This window comes from Sapajus apella, unplaced genomic scaffold (genome assembly GCF_009761245.1).
Source record: "Sapajus apella isolate SASKATOON/1434 unplaced genomic scaffold, GSC_monkey_1.0 scaffold101, whole genome shotgun sequence".
NCBI classification, from domain to species: domain Eukaryota; kingdom Metazoa; phylum Chordata; class Mammalia; order Primates; family Cebidae; genus Sapajus; species Sapajus apella.
The window spans coordinates 3,921,620-3,945,660 of NW_022437041.1; the positions used below are offsets into that span (position 1 = coordinate 3,921,620).

General features: G+C 34.1%; 1 protein-coding gene across 5 annotated transcripts in view; it reads right to left on the reverse strand.

Annotated features, from left to right (window-relative positions):
• Positions 1-24,041, reverse strand: part of NAALADL2 (N-acetylated alpha-linked acidic dipeptidase like 2) — a 1,348,438-nt gene that overhangs the window by 1,132,116 nt on the left and 192,281 nt on the right. For 4 of the 5 annotated variants that reach the window (XM_032258245.1, XM_032258244.1, XM_032258242.1 and 1 more), the window contains one exon: positions 3,290-3,410. The exons of the other annotated variant lie outside the window; for it this stretch is intronic. The gene's annotated coding sequence lies outside the window, so the exon portion shown is untranslated. The remainder of the gene's footprint in view (positions 1-3,289; positions 3,411-24,041) is intronic. 5 annotated transcript variants of the gene reach the window in all.

Genomic DNA, 24,041 nt, shown 5'->3' on the forward strand with positions numbered 1-24,041 from the left:
CTGGAAGCCACAAATAAAGTAACGGTTTTCTTTTTAGGGTTGTCTATATAAGGAAGGGTTGTATGGAACCATAAAATATATACTTAGCATAGACTCTTGTTTACAGTAGCCCCCTCCCATATGTGCAGAGTATATGGTCCAAAAAGTGGATGTCTGATACTGCCCATAGTATCAAAAACTATATCTACTAAGCTTTCTCCTATGTATACACAGCTATAAAAAGGTTTTTTTGGTGTTCGTTTGTTTTTTTTGAGACAGAAGCTGGAGTGCAATGGTGCAATATCTGTTCACTGCAATGTCCGCCTCCCAAGTTCAAGTGATTCTCCTGCCTCAGCCTCCTGAGTAGCTGGGATTATAGGTGTGTGCCACCATGCCCAGCTAATTTATGTATTTTTAGTAGAGATGGGGTTTCACCATGTTGGCCAGGATCGACTCAATCACTTGACCTGTGATCTGCCTGCCTTGGACTCCCAAAGTCCTGTGATTACAGGTGGGAACCACCGTGCCTGCCAGAAAAATGCAGTTTTAAAAGCACTTTTACAGTAAAGTTTTCTGTTTTACTTCCAACCCCTCCTTTTGTACTGCGTTCTAGAATGTTTTGGAGTGAGACTTGTGGGCAAACACTACATGATATTCTTCTTTGCATCATAGTGCCAAGTACACAGTTGGCATGCAATATATTTGGGTTAAACAAATGAAAGAAGAAACAGTCAATCAAGGGAGTTCAGTGAAAAAGATTTGTCACTAAATACTTCCTTAGGGTCATTGATTCTGGGTCAATTCTAGAGAACAGAATTTAGATCTCTGCCACTGCACAATAGCTCTATGAAGAGTCAGGTTCCCCACACACTGTAAATTAGCAATGGCATTGGGTCTCAGATATGTTTTGCTTAGACCATTTCTTTCACCTTTTCCAGTTAGTTGCCAACATTTAAAACAAAGGCATATCACATAAAATTCGGAATTTGAGATTGTCTCAAAATATCAAATCTGGCAATCCTATGCCCAAAGTAGCTCAAAGCAACTCAGAGTTACATCAAAATCCTGTTGCTCCCAACAGACAAGACTTATGTTTTCCAGTTCACCACTTCACTCCCCAATGTCTGGTGCTCAGTCTTCACCCATATACGTTCACTCTGAGGCCACTGCAGCCGTCTGATTTTGTAACTTCTGTCATTCACAAACCAGTTCTAACAATGAGACCAAGTCTCAGTTTTGATAATTACTAACAATGCAATCTTAAGCAAATAATTTACCCCAATGGAGTCTAATTTCGCCACTTATAAGTAAAAGTTATCCCCTACTACATCACAGTGTGGCTGTGAGAAGTAAATGAGATTGTATATGAAAGATTTTGTTAACTCAAAAGTCCATATATATATAAAGTAGAAGTATTTTTGTTATTAAAACTACAGTAAAAAAAATCATCTGTAAATTATAACATATTTCTAAACAAAATTGAAAGCCCTTAGATTAATTAGTAGGAAAAGAAAACATGATTGTTAACAGTGAGTTAGATGTACCATTAAAAACTGGTAAATATTCAAACACAAGCAGATAATATTTCATCAGACTTGGGGCTATTTTTGTCCAATTCACTTATGTCAAAATAATTTAATCAAATGTGATGTTATTTAAGAATAATGTCATGTTTCTTTATTAAAATGAAGAATACAAAGCAGAATATATAAATATTTTCATTACTATTCCCAGCTCATCTATAAAATAAATATTTGCTTTCAGCACAAAATAGTAATAATGACATTTAAAGACATTTAACTTTAAAATATAAAGAAATGCAACTCGGCTAAAAATAATTTTATAATACAGAATTATAGAATTAAAATTGAAATATCACTCTATTATCTAAAGGTTATTATAAAAGAAGTCTTAATTTTAAATGAATTTTTATACTCTTTATTGAGATTGTTTTTGTTTCAACCAAATTCTCCCTTGGATGACTAAACTAATATATATATATATAAATGATATATTTATAGATATAAAATATATGCGTGCATACACATGCACACATATATAGTCATACACTAGCTTTCAAAGTGTCACTTAGTTTTTTCATGTGTTCCTTCAGCCAAACTAGAAAGCAAAATAAAAGGGAAAGCTTCTATTTTCTATTGTATATCTATTTCTATTTTATACTATCCCATGACCTAATAAAGCAATGGTTCTCAAACCTGGTTTTATTTTATAAAACAGATTTCAAAGCCACACCAGAACTACAGAATCAGGCTTTTTGAATGGTCCTGCTCAAGATTTTTTTTTAAGTGCCCAGTTAATTCAAATTATAAATCTCTTTGGGAATCACTTTAGTGTTTTATTTGCTATATAGTCTCAGAGGAATGCTGATAAACTGATTTTTTAGGGCTGTTGAAGGGCCACAGTGTAACTTTCTCATTAAGAAATAAACATATTTAGGAATAGGAAAAGCTTCTAAGATTCCTTTCCACACTGACTAATATAACATGAAAGCTTGTATTATCTGTCATCCACTATCTAGGCCCTTGTGATTAGCAAAAGAATATAAGATATTCATTCCATACCTAAGGCCTTTATAAAAACAGCATGCCCCCAGAAAATATAATTATCTCCATTTGACCCATAAAATTTGATGGCAATATCATTATGAATCCATCCTAAACTGTAATTCTCTTTAATATATGCATGAATTACACATTCCAGTCACAGTACACATGGTTGAAACATGCTTAGTCAAGCGAATATTGGAAAATATAGCTATTTAACTTCTGAGAGCCTTGCTAGAAAAATATGTTTAAATCGACCCAAGATCTTTTCATATACATGTGAAAAAAAAAATCACAAAAAAAAAAAATTACCTTTAAATGTTGTAGAGCACATTAAAAAACTAACTTTCCAGAAGGAAAATATGGCCTCTTTGTAAGGGGAAATATTTCAAATTACATGGGCATAAGCCCTGAAGTTTCTTATCCTCCAACTCTATTTTTCACATAAACATTGAGTATGCTTTAATATACAACTCTGAACAAGTCATTCTTGTAACCAAAACAACAGCCTGAGCCAAAAATGCCTATTTCTCAAGCCTTTTATTTGTTAAAACAAAGCTGAAACTCCTCAGTCTAACATTAAAATTCAGGAAAATCTGACCTCCAGCCATGCAGGATTTCAATTGTTCAGTACAACAAATTCAAAATTACAAGACACCAAGAGACTGAGACGCGTTTCACTCTCTATTTATGCTTTCCTCAAAGTGGTATAAATAATGCCCGGATTTCTCCAGTACTTTTCCTACCTGCTACCTGAAGTTGGAGCTCTCCAGCTGTATGAAATCAGCCCCAGAGCAACAGCTGTTTTCTCTGCAATCAGGAAATGGTGCAGGGCTGCCCTTGCTTTGTAACCCAGCCTCTGTGAACCTGGCAAAGTAAGAAAGAAGGTGTTCTCATCTTTTCATTGCTTTGCTAATGGCAGAGAAAATATTCCCATCATGGCATCAACTTACAACTCTTACCATGCTCTTTTAAAAACGTAATTTTTAAACAGAATGTTTAAAGCAAGTGTAATTTTTAAACCAAGAAGTAATTTCGATATGGAATTTACAGATCATATTTGTTCTATAGTCTTTTTGTAGGTGTGCAATTTATCTTTGAGAAGAGGCACAAACATCTTGAAAAAAAACCTTGCTTAAAAACCACAGATAATACTCATAGCCTTTTAAATCCCATCTGCAACTCATATGAAAAAAAAATCATTATACAGAGGGTCTCAGACTCCACTTGGGGATTATTCCTGAGGTTTCTATGGTATCAGCTAACCTTTCCCAAAGTTTTTCAGGCTACAATTGACCCTTGAACAACCTGGGTTTAAACTGCAGGACTCCTGGGGTTAAACTGCATAAATTTAACCCACATGGTTTAAATCTCCGTGAATATGCAGATTTTCTTCCACCTCTGCCACCCTAGAGACAACAAGATCAGCCACTCATCTTCCTCTTCCTCCTTAACCTACTCAGCATGAAGACAATGAGCAGGTGATCCCCTTCCACTTAATGACTAGTAAAAGAATTTTCTTTACGATTTTCATAATGGTATTTTCTATTCTTTAGCTAACTTTTTTGTAAGAATATGGTATATAATACATGTTACATACAAATGAGGTATGAATTGACTGTTTATATGATTGTTAAGGCTTCTGGTCAACAGTAGGCTATCAGTAGTTACATGTTGTAGGAGTCAAAAGTTATAAGAAAGTTTTTGACTCTGTGGGGATCAGCCCACCATAGTTCTGTGTTGTGAAGGGTTAACTGTATTCCTCATAAGCTCCAGTCATTATGACCTACTATATGCTTTTTAAACAGATTTATATCTTCCTAAGTGCATACTTATGCTCACTTTACATTTTCTACATGGATACTCTTCACTGCTATGTCCAGCCAATGATAAGCCCTTTTTTTAAGGTCCTCCTCAGTCTCTTTCACTTCATGATAGTTTTCCTTGGTCCTTCCTACTAAAAGTGAACTCCCCCATCTTTGAATCCTCATTTTGTTCATGTCCCCACCTTGATCCACATAATCTTCCTTTCACCAAAGAAGTTTAAATGCAGATTGCATTCTTTTTGTCAGATTATACTCTCACTGAAAGCAGAAATCTTGCATCATTTATCTTTGTCCAACCCATACCAATATCTCATCAATAATTTTTAGTAAATGAATGAATGTTAGACAATTATTCACCTCCTAAAAGGCTAATCTTATTGAACCCAATTTTATCATGAGTAGATCTCTTTGGTATAAAATAGAATAAAATTATACAATAAACTGTCATAGTGACTTTAACACATTTTCATAAACTGACTTGAGAAGTCTCTACTACCTGTAACATAGTAAAAGAAATACAGGCTCGTTGCAACTGCTGCTCTGTCTTCCATGTATTCTTTATTATGCATTTTTCTTGCTTTAACTACTGTTACGTTTAGGGTCTATAATTATTAGGTCTGCTGTGATTTCACTGTTGTATCTAAAATATGATATTATAACAATTAGACACCAAAAACATGGAGTTAGCTTTTTATTTTGATGATGTATGCTCAAAATGGTATTTCCAAAAACAATGTACAAGCAAGGAACTAAACCACCATATGGAAAATTTCTAATACTCCAAAATCAATATATTGTTGTCATTATCTGTTCTTCCTTCTTCAAACCACTTCGGTAACTATGATTACCTTATTTCCCTATTTGCTTACTTGCTTACTGTCCCTTCAACAATATCCATCCAGCCACCCCACTGCCACTAGAATGTAAGCTCTATGAGAGCAGAGACTACTCCATGGGCTGAAAATAGTGTCTGGCATTATAAGAGTGACTGAATAAATCTTGAACGAGTGAATAGTGTCATTAGCCAACACTTTTCTTGCTTAAAATTATATTTTTGTGGCCAGATTTGGTAGCTCATGACTGTAATCCCAACACTTTGGGAGGCGGAGGTAGGAGGACTGCTTGAGCCCAGGAGTTCAAGACCAACCTGAGTAACACCATGAGACCCTGACTCTACAGAAAATGAAAGATTAGACTGCTGCAATGGCATGTGCCTATAGTCCCGGCTACTCAGGAAGCTGAGGTGGGAAGACCCTTTCAGCCCATGAGGTCAAGGCTGGAGTGAGTTGTGACTGCACCACTGTACTCAGACTGGGAAAGAGAGTGAGACCCATATTTAAAAACAAACAAACAAACAAACAAACAATTATAGTTGCATGGCACTGACATTACTTTTAGCATAAAGTCACACAATATAAATGTTTTCCCTTTAAACAAGCAAATGCAAACTGCAAGAGGTCTCGGACAATGGTTTTTAGTGGAGGGAAGAGAAAGAGGAAACACAAGGAGCTAGTAGTATACACAGTACAGGTGATCCTGATTTAGAGAGCCTAGATTGTGGGATGGATGCAGTGTGTCGCAACATGCAGGGTTTTTTTCTTTTTCTTTTGAGACTGAGTCTCGCTCTCTCACCCAGATCACCGAGGCTGGAGTGCACTGGCGCAATCCCAGCTTACCGCAAGCTGCGCCTCCCAGGTTCAAGCGATTCTTGTGCCTCAGCCTTCCAAGTAGCTTGGATTACAGGCACATGCCACCACGCCGGGCTAATTTTTGTATTTTTAGTAGAGACAGCATTTTACCACGTTGGCCAGGCTGGTCTTGGACCCCTGACCTCAAGTGATTCACCCATCTCGGCCTCCCAAAGTGCCTGGCCAGCAACATGCACCTCCTCAGGTGACTTTTTCATGGCAGAGTCAGAATCTCAAACCAGATTTCATGCTCTCAACAATTGGAGGCCCTCTCCTATACACTAAATCATGCCAGGCTTTTTGTCTGCCACTAGCAGCAAGCAATGCCAGCCTCAGCAATGACTTTTTTTACAGCCCAAGCCCATATGCAAAGTCCGGCACATGCAGACGCAAAGGCCTGGCCCTGGAATCAGAAAAGCTAAAGGCAAAAAGCACCCGGAGGCCCGGACACCCTGGCGCCCAGACACCCTGGCCAGACTGGCTCTAGCCAGGCCCTCCTGAGAGTTCCGGTCCTACATGGAGCCCTGGGGCAAGTATCTTACCTGCTTGGCATGGCCTGCTGGCCCACTTGTCAAAGCGAAGGCAGAAGAAGAGGGCAGAAGTCCATCCCATAAGGCTCCCCTGGGTGAAGGTGGACGCTCTCCCATTCTCCCCTCCCTCACAGTAATCAATCTTCTATAAAATTCATCTGGGGAGCTTGCCAAGTTAGAGGTATCATAAACAGCTGGAGATTAGCTCTTCGGACATGTTTACCAGGATTCCCTGGGATCGCACAGCCTTTAAGGGTTGGACACCCATTAAACCTTTCCTTTGAGGCAGAGATAAAGAGGAACCAATTCTCGGTTTTCTGACTGGCTTCCCCACAGTAAACATTTGCCTACATGAGAAGCAGTTAAGGGCAGGAGCTAAGAACATTCGTTTGGGAGCGGAGCTGCAGCTCAGGTGATTCTGATGAGACCCATAATTAGGAAACGCTGTGAGGGCTTTGACATTTATAAGCTAACTCAGAGTATATACCAAGCTTCCCTCCCCCTACCATGGATTTAAAGCATTACAAATAACAAGCTAACTTTGGGAGGAGGTTACCAGTTACAACAGCCCAGCCTGAGAGGTAATCGGAAGGAAGGTAAGCACAAATGCTTCATACCTCCTAAACACCAGTTGCCTAACATCAGTTCTAGAAGAAAAAAAAAAAAGATGCAAATTTTCCAGTTCTTTAAAAAACGTGATTAAGTATTTAACATAGATGGTGGTCAGTATCAAATTATTACAATATTTATATCCCATTGGATGAGGTTAATGACAATATTAAGATTTAGCAGAAATTACATTATTTTCAACAATAAAATATTAATACAAAGTTTAGATGTGATTTTTAAAATGCGCAGGAAGTTACAGGTTTTTTCAAAATTCTTTTTGGAGGCACATGAGGAAAAGCAGTTGTAGATCACTGGACCATATGCAATGTTCATTTTCTCCCTGCAGGCTGAGCCCAAGAATCAGGGTTTTAAAAAGCCTGGAGAAAGGCAAGCCCAGTGGTGTGTGCTAGTAAAGGTTTAACCACCACTTCTGGCGGGGAAAGGAAAGACAGTCAGGAAGCCCTAATTTGTAGCTTTTGCAGTGATGTAATTATTGCTGCCAAATCTGATTTCCAACTCCCAATGTGATGTCACGAAACAAAAAGGCGCTTTGCACAAAATTGAGCAAAGACTCACAGTGAGGTCCAGCCACTTGATGCCAAACAGCTCCCATACACCCCTGAGTCTTAGTTTGATTTTTCTTTTGACTTTATGATATGGGAAGTTCCATTACATTGAAAGAACTCAATAATACATAAACATATTATGCAGGTGAACAAAGTTTTTGTATAAAGCATTTAAGTTATTTAGAATTAATATATACTGTGATACCGCACAACCTTAATTGAGCCAACGAGAAAATAAATGACACAAATTCTTAGCTAGCCAAAGGAATTGTCAAAAATTCAAAAGCTGAGAAGGTCAAATGTGCTATCTGAAAGAAGAGCTAACTAGAAACAGGTACGTACAGGGTTCATTACCCAGAGGGAGACAAGAGAAGGCAAAAGGAGCAATCACAAGAATTAGAAAAGTCAGAGCAACCCGGGGCCATTAAAAGAAACGGCAAAGAGTTCTAGCTCTCCAAATAGTCTAGAAAGACATGCTTGTGTTAGAGCAGAGAGCAAAATAGATATTTGATAATTATACCAACCTCAAAAACTCTTAAAGAAGCAAAGCAGACAAAGGAGAAACACATGTTCTTTACACACTGTTTAGTGAAGCAATAAAATAGTGAAAAACATTTTTCTCAAGAATGAATACATTAAAGTGTCTCTCCCTAAGTATTTATTGGAAAATTCATTGATGTGGAAAAATTCCTTCACTAATTTTTCTGAATACTGTTAATACGCAGTATGCAAAAGCATATTTTTATATAGTTGCGTTTATTATGTCTCTCATCTGAAAATCTTAGTCTTCTTAACTGATTATATTGAAAGTGTTAATGTAATATTATCAGTTTAAAAAAAAAAAAACCTGACCTTCCTTCTTTGGCATCTCTTATGCCATAGTAATATTTCTGTTTATGCTATTTTCTTTTTCTTTCTTTTTTTTTTTTTTTTTGAGACAGAGTTTCGCTCTTGTTACCCAGGCTGGAGTGCAATGGCTCTATCTCGGCTCACCACAACCTCTGCCTCCTGGGTTCAAGTAATTCTCCTGCCTCAGCCTCCAGAGTAGCTGGGACTACAGGTGTGTGCCACCATGCCCAGCTAATTTTTGTATTTTTAGTAGAGATGGGGTTTCACCATGTTAACCAGGATGGTCTCGATCTCTTGACCTCGTGATCCACCCGCCTTGGCCTCCCAAAGTGCTGGGATTATAGGCGTGAGCCACCGCACCCGGCCTATGCTATTTTCTATGTGCAAAAGGCTGCTTACCTTTGCTTCAGCCTAGACGAACATTTCCAGCTTCACCTCAGATGCATCAATCTGTTTAGCCTTTTGCGACAACTCCAGCCAGAGTTAGGGTCCTTGGTCCCACAGCTCCCTACATGTGCCTCTATTACGTTCATAACGAAATACTGTATTATAAAATTGGTGTTCACTAAATTCTGTTTCTTAACAACATAAAAACGTTTCTTGTTCTTTTTATTATCTCCATGGCCTACCAAAAAACCTGATATAAACTAGATATTCCATAATTAGCTACTGAAGGTAGGCCATGCAGAAAAGTCTTAAAATCTGGTTACAATAAGACAATAAGCTTATATTGTACATTTTAATAAGCAAAAACACACTAAATATTTTTATTTAAATTATATATACATGCAATAAAAGGCAGTCTGTTTGAAGGTATGAAATTCAATCATCAGCCTATTACTATGGCATTATTTGAAAATGCTACTACTGATGCATTTCATTGATATTTATTTTAAATAAATATGAGCACTTCGAATATTTGGAAATGTAAAGACAGATTACCCATTTAGATTATTTCTGACACACTACTCATAATGAATCGCCAAGTTATTGCAACAAAGACATATGTTTATAAATATGACTTGAAAAAAATAAAGTTTTAGCAGAGGAGATCAAGATTTGGCTTTATGAAATCCCCAAATATGTACACACACATGTATATATTTCTATAAATGAAAATTAGATCAAAATAAATACACTGTTCTGTATTCTTAACATTGAATTCTATTGTGAATATTTATTTGATCATAAATTCATGAAATGCCCTGAAAAGCTGCATAATATTCAATATATAGATATGCTATAAATTATTTAACTGTTCTCTTACACTTGGACAAGCTTCACAAATAAAAATATTCTTCAATGAACATTACAATTCTGCCGAGGCTAAAAATCCTTTTTTTTTTTTTTTTTGGCTGTTTTATTATTTTTCTAACCACTTGGGTATTATTTATTTTTATTTTTGATACATTTGTTATATTTGTATATATTTATGGGGTACATGTGAAATATTATTAAATGCATCAAATATTCATTGAGGATATTTAGGGAATCCATCAGCCAAGTATTCATCATTTACATGTGATGAGAACATTTAAAGCCCTCTCCTTTAGTTATTTTGAAATATATGAGACATTGTTTTCACCTATAGTCACCCTAGTCTACTATAAAACAGTGGAACTTATATCTTCTCTCTAACCCATAATCAATCTTATACCCATAATCAATCTCTTTTTAAGAGTACCCCACCTACAATACACCTTTTTCTGTCTGATATATATCATTCTACTCTCTTCTTGAAATCAACATTTTTCACTCTCATATATGAATAAGAACATGTGATATTTGTCTTTCTGTGCCTTGCTTATTTCACTTAACATAATGACTTCCAGTTCCATCCATGTTGCTGCAAGTAACATGATTTCATTTTTTAATGGCCAAGTAGTATTCCATTGTGTATATATAACACATTTTGTTTATCCATTCATTTATTGTTGGAAATTTATGTTGATTTCGTATCTTTGCTGTTGTGCATAGTGCTGCAATAAACATGGGAATGCAGGTATGTCTTTGACATGTTGATGTATTTTCCTTTGAATAAATACCTAGTAGTAGGATTTCTGGATCATATGATAGTTCTATTTTTAGTTTAGTTTTATTTTTTTAAGCTCTCCATACTGTTTGCCATAACAGCTTAACAGCTATACTGATTTATACTCTCACCAACAGTGTCTAAGGGTTCCCTTTTCTCTGTATCCTTGACAACATTTGTTATTTTTCTGATTTTTTAATACTAGCCATTCTAACTAGGGTAAGATGATATCTCATTGTGGTTTTGACTTACATTCCCCTGATGATTAGTGATGTTGAGCATTTTTTACTATACTTTTTGGCCATTTGTATGTTTTCTTCTGAGAAATGTCTTTTCATGTCCACTGGCCAGTTTTTAATGGTATTATTTGTATATTTTTACTATTGTTTGAGTTCCTTGTATATTTTGGATATTTTCTCTCACTCAATAGGTTGTGTTTCCACTCTGTTGATTGTTTCTTTTACTGTGCAGAATCTGTTTAGTTTAATTTAGTCTCATTTGTCAGCTTTTATTTTTGTTGCCTGTGCTTTTTGAGGTCTTAGCTATAAAATCTGTGAGTAGACCAATGTCTACTCAGAATTTTCCTTATGTTTTCTTCTAGTAGTTTAATAGTTTCAGGTATTATGTTTAAATCCTTAATACATCTTGAGTTGATTTTTGTACGTGATGAAAGATAGGGGTCGAGTTTCATTATTGTGCCTATGTTTATCCAGTTTTCCCAGCAGCATTTATTGAGGAGGGTGTTGAGTATTTTCTTCAGCCTTCAACATGGAAAGAAAAACACTTGCATTTCCTTATTTTTCTGGCTGTTTTGAGTCATGGTATGAATATTATGGACAGTAAAAGGAATGATTTGAATTTTCAGCCATTAAATCACAAAAACTTAGGGCAATAGAATTCTGAGGGTGTTATTTAGTTCCTTCTGTGACTATATCTCATATCACACATAAAAATGTCATCAATAGGTAGACTTCCTAAAGAGACTGCAAAAAATAGTATCATTTAGTAAATAGTAACAATGTAAATATCAGCCGGCCATGGTGTCTCCTGCCCATAATCTCAGCACTTTGGGAGGCCGAGTAGATCACCTGAAGTCAAGAGTTCGAGACCATCCTGGCCAATATGGTGAAACCCTGTCTCTACTAAAAATACAAAAATTAATCGGGTGTGGTGGCGAACGCCTGTGATCCCCGCTACACGAGAGGCTGAGGCAGGAGAAGTTGCAGTGAGCTGAGATCGAGCCAGTGCACTCCAGCCTGGGTGACAGAGCAACACTCCATCTCAAAAAAGAAAAAGAAAAAAAAAAAAAAAAAAAAGCATAACAACAGAACCACAACAACAATGTGAATATCAAAATGTAATAGTGTTTCAAATACACTTTAAATTTTAAATAATAATACTTAATGGCTAATAACTTATAAAAATAAATTAGTAGATAGCACATAAAAACATTTGAGTCACTATTACCAAGGCACTTTCAAAGCTACAGAGAAGAAACAAATATAATCCTTACCTTTTAGAGCTAGAAATCCATGTAATGATTAATTACTCTAAAATTAACCATTTAGGTTTATAACAGAAGGTAAGTACACTCCAATTTCTATACGATGCCAATGTATACATCCCTGATGTTCAAAATGAAGATGACTGCCATGGAATGAAAGAAGCATTGGGCTTAGAATGAGAAGGCCATTACATAAAAGAATTAAGATAAAAATGTTCAAATGTTTACATGTTCAAAGATTAGTGTGCTTGGGAATGTGTACCATAAAACAATTTGAAGTAAGATCACATTTTGCCAATATTGTTTAAAATATCAAAATAGTATTAACAGAAGAAACCAAAAAAGTACATCTGTTTAAAATCCTACTAATTAAAATTTTCTAGTGATTAAAATCTCAATAAATACAGAAAATAACATTGATTGCATCTGTAACAACTTAAAATACTGTTATAAACAGTGTCATATTGAAATTCACAACCCATCAAAAAATGACAAAATTATTTTAAGAAGTAAAAAATTTAAAAAGACTGAATCATGTACAAAAATACACATCTATTATGTATCTATCCAAAATAAAAAATTAAAAAGGAAAAGAAGCATAACAACTAATTTTATTTTCTAGTCATTGGTCTACCTTTTCCTATTATTCTACAGACCAAGTAACAGACATCTCTGCAAAGAGAACATGAAAGTCTTATATTCTAAAGTTATGATGGGGATCTATCATGACTGTCAGACAAGTCAATCTGCAATAATATGTAGATAAGTGTATTTGAGAGTAGAGAATATTCAATAGCAGATTTTTTTTTACATCAAATGCAACTATTCACCTAAGTAGAAGTTGCATTTTTAAAATAGTGGCATTCAAATAGACCCAAACTCTGTCAACCAAATCTATGACTGTGCTTAATAGTATTGATCTACAACTCTGCTCTCTTATATTTACTACACGATTTTTTTAATTGGACAGACATTTCACACACTAAGATTTGTGGAGGTGGAAGCTTAATATACAGCCTTCAAGTAGAACATGATCATCTGGACCACAAACTAAGATTTTTTAAAAGGCAAAGGAAGAGAGGGAACAGGAAAGGGTATTAATATTTTCTACGTACCTTATATAATGGCCATAGGAATTGCAACACCTATTCTGAAAACTAAGCTTATATATTTGCTTTAAACTTGAGATCTTTAACTCATCTGTAAGTAATAAATATGTATTTGTTGACACCAAAATTAAGGTCCAGATCCTTACATAATTTAATTTAGTCATCTCAGCAATTCAATCAAGTTAGTATTACTACTTCTGTTTTACAGGTAACAAAATGAATTATTCTGGGACATTACATAATTCATCCAAAATCATACAGTTTGGTGGGTAGTAGAGTCATTTGCTGAGCCTCTTAGCTCCAAGTCTATGCTCCTTACACTGCACCCTACTACCTCCCCTATGGAAAAGTTGCACTTGGCAAGACCCTTCATTTAATGATGAATCATGGCCATAAGCTTTAAAAGGAAACTCTTTTCTGATATCTAAAGCATTAAGATTCAGTAGTCAATCACATCACATCAAATCTAACAACTCCAGTTTTTCACTGAGGAAACCCTCGCTTCTGAGAGTAAGGTAGCAGGTCCCAAGGTAATTTGCCTCTAAAAGGAAGTAGTCTATTACCTTGCCTTAAATAATGCAGCATTCAGTTATTACTTCCTGGCAGAGTGACAGTTTAAGCACAAGGCATTAGAAAACTGTTTTCTCCTGTTCTAGCTATCTCTTATTTATTGCCTCATACACTACTTGTCTGGAAGTGATGGATAAATATTTGAAGGGAAAGATGCATCATTCTGGATGTTCCATGAAATTCAAGATGGATAAAAGTCAGTGTTTCAGGCTTATCTATTTTTAGCTTTCTCCCAATAATAAGGTGAAAACAAGCTTTAAGTGTTTTAAGAGAATCTTCTAGTAAAAACAAAACTTGGCTTTATCAGTTTCTGTATCAATTTTTAAAGAATAGTTTCAATTCCAATTTTTAAGAAATAATTGTATTTTTAGATTTTGGAAAAAACGTGAATGTATCTGATACAATCAAATTATCTTTTTGAACACAAGATTTCATGACTGTTTTATTTTATTCTCTGGATTATGTTTTCACATGTCAAATGCCAAAAAGTAAGGCAACCAAATACTGGTAGTATCATCAACTCAGTCACACGCTATTTCTATGATCACAGAGTAAAATAACAAATTTCATATCAAAAATTTCTTCTAAAACCAAGATTATTTACCACAATAAATGTTCATTAAGCACATACTGTCCTTTGAGCTGGCAATTGCCCTGATAATTTTTTGCAAGTGTCAGCATTAAATATTATTTTTCCTCCTCCTGAAATCTATTGCCTATCCTTGCTTCCTTTAGGTCTTCACCCAAAACAAACCCTCGGTAAAGATTTTCCTTATCAACATACTTAAAATTACAACCCCCATTCTAGCATTTTATCTTGTACCTCTTTCTATTTTTTGCTTTTATAGCATTTATCACCATTAAGCATAGTATATATTTTATGAATGTATTTGTTTATTGCCTATTTCCCAGAATTTGAATGTAATCACCATGAGGGCATGAATATTTTAATTACTTGCTTATTACTGATTTATAACTGTTTTCTTTAGTGCTGTAGCCTCAAAGCCTGGATAGAACATGGCCAATAGTTGGAATCCAAAAATATTAGTTTATTGAATGTGTTTAGTGTTTGTAAACAATCCTTTAAGATAGTATTAACCCATTTCATTGAAGAAACTAAGGCTGGAAAGTCAAGCAGGTTTGTGGATTCCCAAGGTCAAGCCTCTATTCACTACATTGCTTCTCAATAAAGGACTCACCCTAACCAAAGTTTGTCTATTTTGTTCTACAGATTCATATCTTTGAATAAATTATGAACATGTCTAGAAGTTACAGAAAGGGAATATATCTTTTAAATACCCTTCATAACTGATCCTCTTTCAGAAGGTCATTCACTTTGAATGAGCATGTAGCTCTAAAGGGACACAAATGGTGTGGTAAGGGAAACCAGAGATCAGCTCAGACCATCTGTATCAACCCTGGAAATCGATGTGTTGACAGATATCACAGCCAGTTTTCTCTCATATCCAGTAAACTGAATGTCATGAAACACTTGCTGAGACAAGAAAATAAGTTATACATAATATTTAAGCTTATGTAAGGACTTTATTTGAAAGAAAAAATAGTGAACAATTACAGACACTTGGAGCCTTCACACCCCCTACAACAAAAACGTAATGGTACACATAGCCACTCTGCAATATATATTTGTCTTGTTTATTTTTTTCTGTATTTCTTGTCTTGCCCATTTGGAAAATAAAATCAAACAATTCCATTTTCCATTATACCAACACATATACAAACTTTTATTATTTTCCTGCTTTTAAACAATAATGACAGCCAACAAAGATTAGTCAGCATTTCAGGAACTTGATGGGAAGAACGTATTTTGTTATTGCCGGAACAGAAGAGATGATTAAGTTCAGAAAACATCAAATTCAAAGAAAGTATCTTAGTTACAGGGAATGGTGAAAGAATCAATAATCATCCAACAGATCCTACTTTTCCTACCCACTGTTTTCTTCCCACGACTCCTGAAGACTAGAATGAGAAAGTTAGGATACTGTTGGTGAAGATTTTGAGACTGGAGCATTATAGTTAATATATTTAAGTAACTTTTTAGAAAGGTTACCTGTTTTGTATACACTGTAAATGCTTTCTTTACTCTTTATGATCTATGGAATAAATCAGAAGCAAGATTTGACCAGATACAGTAAACAATATGTAACCAGGAGAAACAGAACTGACCACTAAAGGATAATAATAACATGTGAAGAATCTACAGGAAGTAAAAATTGTTACTTCCTAGATTTCATTAGTTACACAAAAGAATATCATGCCATGATAGGTTCTTTTGGAGTGATGAGTGTAAGGTAGGGTAAAATATAGACCCCAAATCCCTTCTGAAAGTGAAAGGAGGTTGAATGAACTGATTCTTTGCCCAGGGTAACTGGAAATTATTTAACTGGCCCCAAAGAGGTCCTACTCTCATTTAGCTTTAGAAGCTGACAGACCCCACCTGAAGCCAAGGGGACAACACAATGTATAATGTAATGACATGCTAGATACAGGCTACAGCTTTCAAAATCTGATGTAATTCACCTCCATTTTTCCATTTAACAAATTCCTTAGTAAACATAGACAAAGCTGTTGAAGTGATAAATATAATTCTTTATAACCCTTTCCCACTCCCCCAACTGACCTCTTTACCAATAAATTTGGAATGAGTCAAAATCTTGGCAAGGGTAGTGGCTGAGAATAAAGAAAGACATAGCCTAGAAAAGTAACAGTGAACCATAAAACAAATGTTTGAACATTTTCTTCCACTGCTGTTTTTTCGAACGGGGAAAATATCAGAAGTCATATTAGCTTTTTAATGAGGTTTTAAAATTTATTTTCACATTATGTTATGAATTACGATAAAAACGTATGACCCAGATTTCTCTAAAACAGGAGAAACAAAGTGCTTTTACATTCTCCAATTAAAGAGCCATTCTTTGCCCTTTCTCAAAAAGGCAAAATACCTACTAAATAAGCAGTGGCTTCAAAGAAAGTCACAAAATGATAAATAACGAAAATCATACTTTAATAGTATTATTAAATAATATTATATTTTAAACAAAATGAAAAATTACAAGATTTGTATTTCAGAAATATGTAATTTAGTTTTTAAATTAGTAAGCATTACAGATACAATGCATTACCTTTCATTTATACTATGGGAAAGATAATAAAAAGTAACCACTATACATAAGATACATAAAAGCTGCCCCAAATGGTATATATGTTGAAAGTTTTAGAGTGACATCAACCACATTTCCTTATGCATAACATTACGCTAATAGCTACCGTTTCAACTTCAAAATTCCAGAGCTAATCAGTCATTTGTGGTCTGGGGTGAAATTGCTCATTTTCTTGCCCATTTATCAAGAACTACACACTTGGCTGAACATTGGTTTTGTGTGCACAGGACTCACATAGTCTCTGTAAGATACACATATATACATGGGTAAAAGTTAGTGAAGGAAGGAATAGTTAAGGCCCTCAAAAAACTCCAATAGAGATGAGGGCAAGCCCTGCAGGAGCGGGGCCACTTATTGAATATGAAAAGATATAATGGTATCAGATTTAGGATGTGAGAGCATATGCCTTCCTGAAATATGCTTCTTTGAAATGTTTTACCCATCATTAAAAGTATATTATAAATACACCAAAGAATAAAATTACAACTTCAAAAATATTATGATTATGGAAATCACTTTCATATTTTTCATATGTCGTGTGCAAATTAAAAGAATGATTCTGTATATGTCTCTAAAGACTTACTGAGAAGAATTAAATAGAACAAATGTCAAAAGATAAAGGAATTGTTTAGGCTAATGATCAAGCTATTTATTTTTCTCTATTCTGAAACACAGGTCCTGTTTCTAAAAGACAAATTGCTTTCAAACATGTGTTCAGACCTCTTCATAAGGGCATGGTAACTAAATGTCATACTTCTCATTTAATCAACTACAGACTTTCTTAGGACCCTAAAAACACCTCTTCCATGTTTCTAGCATTTCTTTCTACAAGAAAGAAAATCAGCTTGTTAAATATAAGCATAACTGCCCATAAATAATATAATTGCCTCATCTGTACATTCATCTATTTCTGTGATAGTAAGAATAATAGTGTGTCATTAATGATTCACTATAGAAGGCTGACTTTAGAGAGTTTCATTTAATAGGATTTTTATTTGGTAGGATTAAAAACAAGTTTAACAACAATTTGTTTTCTAACCCTGTCGCTGGTTTTCTTTGTCTTCAACCACACAGATATTTTAAGACCAACTATCAGAAATCAATACAAATGTTCATAAGAAGAAAAGAATACATGAGTCATCTCACCTTACACATATCCCTTAGAAAGGTCCTTGATCAGGGTACACAGAAGGCAGAAAAATTAATCTGACAGTGAAGAGAACCAATATGCTTATAGGGAAAATCACTGAGTGAGAACAGAGATATGTGTATTAACAGTTGTATATGATGCACAAAAAAAGCGGTTAACGCTCAGAAATAATGCAATACTGGTATAAAAGGTGAGAAAAAAGGAAACAGTAATAGCTCTGTCAGCATAAATCTTTCTTCATACTACGGGAATATCTTGATAAACCAAAAGGCAAGAAACATTTGGGAATCCAGCAATGAAGATTTTAAATTCTACCTCTTCAGTGATCCTAAAAATAGGATCTTGATTAAGTCATTTAATCTCTTTGGGTCATAATTTTCTTATGTATAAAGAAGGGAATAGAAATAAATCATCTTTAAAATTATTTTCCACTCCATGACTTGTATCTTCCAAGATGAGAAATGAAGCCTTCTTATTAACAATTATGTTTAATTTATATTTTTATAGATTTAGGGGTACAAACACACTTGTGTTATATGAATATATTGCATAGTGGTGAAGTCTGGGCTTTTCGTGCATCCATCACCTGAATAGTGTACATTGTACCCAGTACATAGTACTACATACCTCCACCCCTTGCCACCCACCCACCTTCTGAAGTCTCCTGTGTTTATTATTTCGCTCTGTGTGGCTGTGCATGCTCATTGTTTAGCTCCCACTTATAAATGAGAACATGTGTCTTTTTTCTGTTTCTGAGTCATTGTACTTATGACAATGGCCTCCACCTCCATCCATGTTGCTCTAAAAGACATGATTTCATCCTTTTTTATGGCCAAGTAGTATTTCATGGTGTGTGTGTGTGCATGTGTCTACACATAGCACATTTTTAATCCAATCATCTTTTGATTAACACAGGTTGAATTCATGACTTTGCTATTTTGAGTAATGAACAATAAACATACACGTGCAGGCGTCTTTTTAACAAAATGACTTATTTTCCTTTGAATAAAACACAATATGCAGTAGTGACATTGCTGGATTGAAGTTTAGTTTTACTTTTAGTTATCTGAGAAATCTCCATAATGTTTCCCACAGACATTTACTAATTTACATTCCCAAATACAGTGTGTAAGTGTTCCTTTTTCTCTGCATTTTTGCAGATGTCAGTTGTTTCCTGACTTTTTAATAATAGGGCTTCTGACTTGTGTAAGATGGTATCTCATTGTGGTTTTAATTTGCATTCCTCTTATCATTAGCGTTATTGAGCATTTTTTCATATTTGTTGGCCATCTGTATATTTAAAATCATTTTCAACTCTTATGATGTGTATCTTTAAAGACTTAAGGAATGAAGATTTCTTTACAAGATATTATAAAGAACACATTTTTCAAACTTTCTTGAAATAATTTATTCACTGTTCCATTATTTCAAAATACTATTGTACCACAGATATCTGATAGATTCATACTTAATACTTTGCAGATAAATATAAATGACTTAACTTTTAGATCCCTAAGGTCACAGACCATGAACCATGAGTATCCAGTACTGAAAAGTCTCAATAAATTGGTACTACATCAATGAAAGAATGAAAGTATAGGATGATGGGTATTAATAGTTCTATGAATAAATAAATAATCTTTGTCAACTATCCACATTTTAATAATCTATATTTTTAATTATCAAGTATATAGGGACATTATACATGGTAAAATTTTTGTTTCATATCATCTGGCTTAAGACTATTATTCTAAAATTGGTATTAAGAATCTTGAATGTTCATTGGAAATAAATGAAAAAGTGCAGTTTCATTTCTTGCTCTATATGTTTCAGCCAAATAAATTCTAAAGAGATAAAAAAATCTTACTGGAAAATAAAACTTTAAAATACAATAATAAGTTATAGTAAATATTTTCTACACTCTGGCCAAAGGCACTGAAAACCTGTTTTACAACTATGAAAAAGGTTGATACATTTAGGTGGTTAAAAATTGTAATATCTATATGAAAAAATATTACTATATATAAAACTTTAAAAAAAAGAAAATGAGCACACTTAATAGAAAGGGTTATTTTTTCAAATCAAAGAAACTCTTATAAACCAATATGTAAAAACCTAACATAGTAATAGAAAACTAAGCAAAGGCATAAATAGATAAAAGTCATCAAAAACTTCTGATCAATTAATTAAATATAGTTGAACTTCAATACATCCAAAAAAATGAAACTCAAAATGGGAATAATTGTTCCTGTGGCAGGTAGAAAAAGATGAAAAATATGACAACATTCAGAATTATTGAGGGTGTGAAAAAAAACATGCACAATTGGTAGAATTTTTATGACACTGTAGAGTATATTCAAATTTAAAATTAACTTTAGCCTTTGACCCCAAATCTCATTACTAAATCTTTTCAAAGGTAATTGGATAGTAAATTACAAACATGTCCATTGCAGTGTATGATCCCCATTTTGGTCAGATTACAAAAAAAAAAAAAAAAAAACTATAGTTACACATATGCATAGGAATATCTAGTTTTGCACAATAAATATATTTGATTAAACAAATGAAAGATTTTTATTTTGTATTTGAATGCATTTGAAATATAGAAATTTATAAAATATGTAAAAGCATAAATGATAAAATAACCTCTACTCCACAACTTAAAGATATTAACATTGTGAAGACTAGTCCTCCAGTATTTTTCAAATAAAGGATGTATGTGTGCACAGGTATGAGTATTTCTATAAACCACAATTGCAATTAAATGTATATATAGTTCTGCATCACTTCTCAACATAACATATTGTGAACATATTGTGTTATAAAATATTTTTTGAAAGTATTATTTCTGAGAGTTGGATAGCATCATATAAATACACAGTCAATTATTTAACTAATGCTTCCTACATGGACATTTTTCACAAATATAAATGTATTTCCGTGAGTAATATGTAACTATGTTGTGTACATTTCTGAGTATTTAAGGTTTAAAAATTATTTCCAATGTTTAAAATCTTTTCTTTCAAATATTACTAAAATGTTTTTCACCACTTGGATTTTTTTTTTTTTAGGTTAGTGTTATTTTACAAAAAGAAAATTTCTCAGAAGAAAAAAAATGCCAAATTTTCAATATTCTATGGGTTTTTGTTTTTAGTCATAATATAACTATCATAGAAAGTGAAAAGTAATGATTTGAAATTTCAATGTACAGCCATTACATCAAAGAAACTTACAGGCCAGGCGTGGTGGCTCATGCCTGTATTACCAACACTTTTGAGAGGTGCAGGTTGGCAGATTGCTTGAGCCCAGGAGTTGCAGGCCAGCCTGGCCAACATGGTGAAGCCCCATCTCTATTAAAATACAAAAATTAGCTGGGAGTGGTGTTGTGTGCCTATGGTTCCAGCTACCTGGGAGGCTGAGGCAGGAGAATTGCTTGAGCCCAGGAGGTCGAGGTTGCAGTGAGCCGTGATTATACCACTGCACTGCAGCCCAGGTGACAGAAAGACAAACGAATGAACAAATGAACAAAGAAACAAAGACAGGAAGGAAAGAAGAAAGAGGGAGGGAGGAAGGAAGGAAGGAAGGAAGGAAGGAAGGAAGGAAGGAAGGAAGGAAGGAAGGAAGGAAGAAGGGAGGGAGGGAGGGAGGGAGGGAGGGAGGGAGGGAGGGAGGGAAGAAAAAAGAAGGGAGGGAGGGAGGGAGGCAGCGAGGGAGGGAGGGAGGGAGGGTGAGCAAGCAGTAAAATTCTGAGGACATTATCTAAATCATTCTATTTATAAACATGTACTACCTGAGACCCTGCATTAAAAAGTTACTAACAGAAAAAGACTTTCTAAATAGAATGAATATAGTTTTCTTAAATTAAAAATATCAATGTGAACATTAATATGCAACAGTGTTTCAAATACACTACTTAATTTCAAATAATGCCTATTATTGGCCAACAACCTGAAAAAGTAAATAAACAGCACTCAAAAATTTTTTGAGTTACTACTAACAAGGCACTTTCCAAGTTACAAATGAAAATCATGATCCTACCTTTTAGAGCTTGCAATCTAAGTAACTATTAGTTATTTTGAAATGAACAGTTTATGACATAAGATCGGAGTAGTCCAATCTCCACATGATGCCAATATTTTTATATCTGTTGCTAAATGTGGAGAGGACTGTCATGAAATGAAATGTGCACTGATCTTAGAAGACCGGAATTAATATAATAATTATAAAATGGCCTATGGGTCCTTGAGTAGTTCTTCTTGCTTTTCTACCATTTTTATAAATGTATAAGCTTACAGAGTTATTATTATGAGGAAATGAGATAGGACATATATGTAGAATTGTTTCCTCAACTGTAAAATTTTAAGCAAATGTAAAACATTTTAAAATATCTTAAAATAAGACATGTTTTCTGAATATTTTAAACTCTGCTTAGTAAAATTTTATTGTAAGTGAATTCCATTCTAATTTTCATTATTTAATGTTAAACATAATGCTAATCCAAATATATAACTAAATTGATCACCCTACTTTCCAAGAAACTTTGGATGGATTGTACTTTATAAGGTTTTATATAAGGTAAGTTGGCTGCTATTTACATGGTAGGAGGAGGTTTTGAATCACCTTCTATAAAAATCCATTAATAAGATTTCTGAATCTGTGTGGCTTCTGATAACAAAAGCATGAAAAATTTCAAGAAGTTAACTATACACTTAGAAACCAGAGCAATTTAAAGAGACAACAGAGTTGAGCCTTCAACAACATGGGTTAAACTGCATGGGTACACATACACACATTGTTTTTCAATAAATATATTGCATAATGTATTGTAGATATGCAACCATTGGAAAAACTCACAAAGGCACCATGTATTTAAATATTTCTAAATATTTAAATAATGAAAAATATTTCTAAATAGCATAGAAATATTTTTAAAATATTTCTAAATAGCCTACAAATATTTTTAAAATATTTCTAAATAGCCTACAAATATTTTTTAAAATAAGAAAAGGGTATGTAACAAATGCATAAAATATATGTGTATACTAGTCCATCATTTAATACCATAAAATATACACAAATCTATTATAAAAAGTTAAAATTTATCCACTTACACTCACAAATCCTTACTGTACATGGTGCCATTGGCAGTGAGAGACATGTAAACAATGTAAAGGTGCAGTATTAAATCATAACTGCATAAATTAACTGTAGTATCTACTATGTAATAATTTTGTAGCCACTTTGTGTTGCTACTGCAGTGAGTTTAAGTGTTCCAAGTATCTGCTTAAATAGCTAATCCCCATGATTAGCAGTTCATCTCTCCAGTAAATTGTGAGCAGTTCATCTCTCCAGTAAATTGTGTATCCCAGTAAAAAGTGACCATTCGCAGTTCTCGTATATTTTTCATTGTGTTTGAGTAACACCATGGGACCCATATGAAGTGCCCCTAGGGATGCCCACCATTTCAGACAGATGATTCCTCTTATAAAACGAATGACATAAACGTACAATATACATAAATCAGTACAGTACTGTAAATGCATTTTCTCTTTCTTTGGTTTCCTTAATAACATTTTCTTTTATCTAATTTGTTATAATAATACAGTATATAATACACATACAAAATAGGAGTTAATTGACTGTTTTGCTAGTGGTAAGTCTTCTGGTCAACAGTAGGCTATAGTAGTAGGAAAATTTGGGGGGAATTCAAAAGTTATATGTGGATTTTCAACTGCATTGGGATTGGTGCCCCTAACCCCTGTGTTGTTCTTTGGTCAACTGTAGATGCTAAATATTACCTTAGAATCTAAACATTAATGTTCTTGTATTTCTTTAACAAATGATTACTTTGATAGGCAGATATAATCTCACTTAATTCTTTTA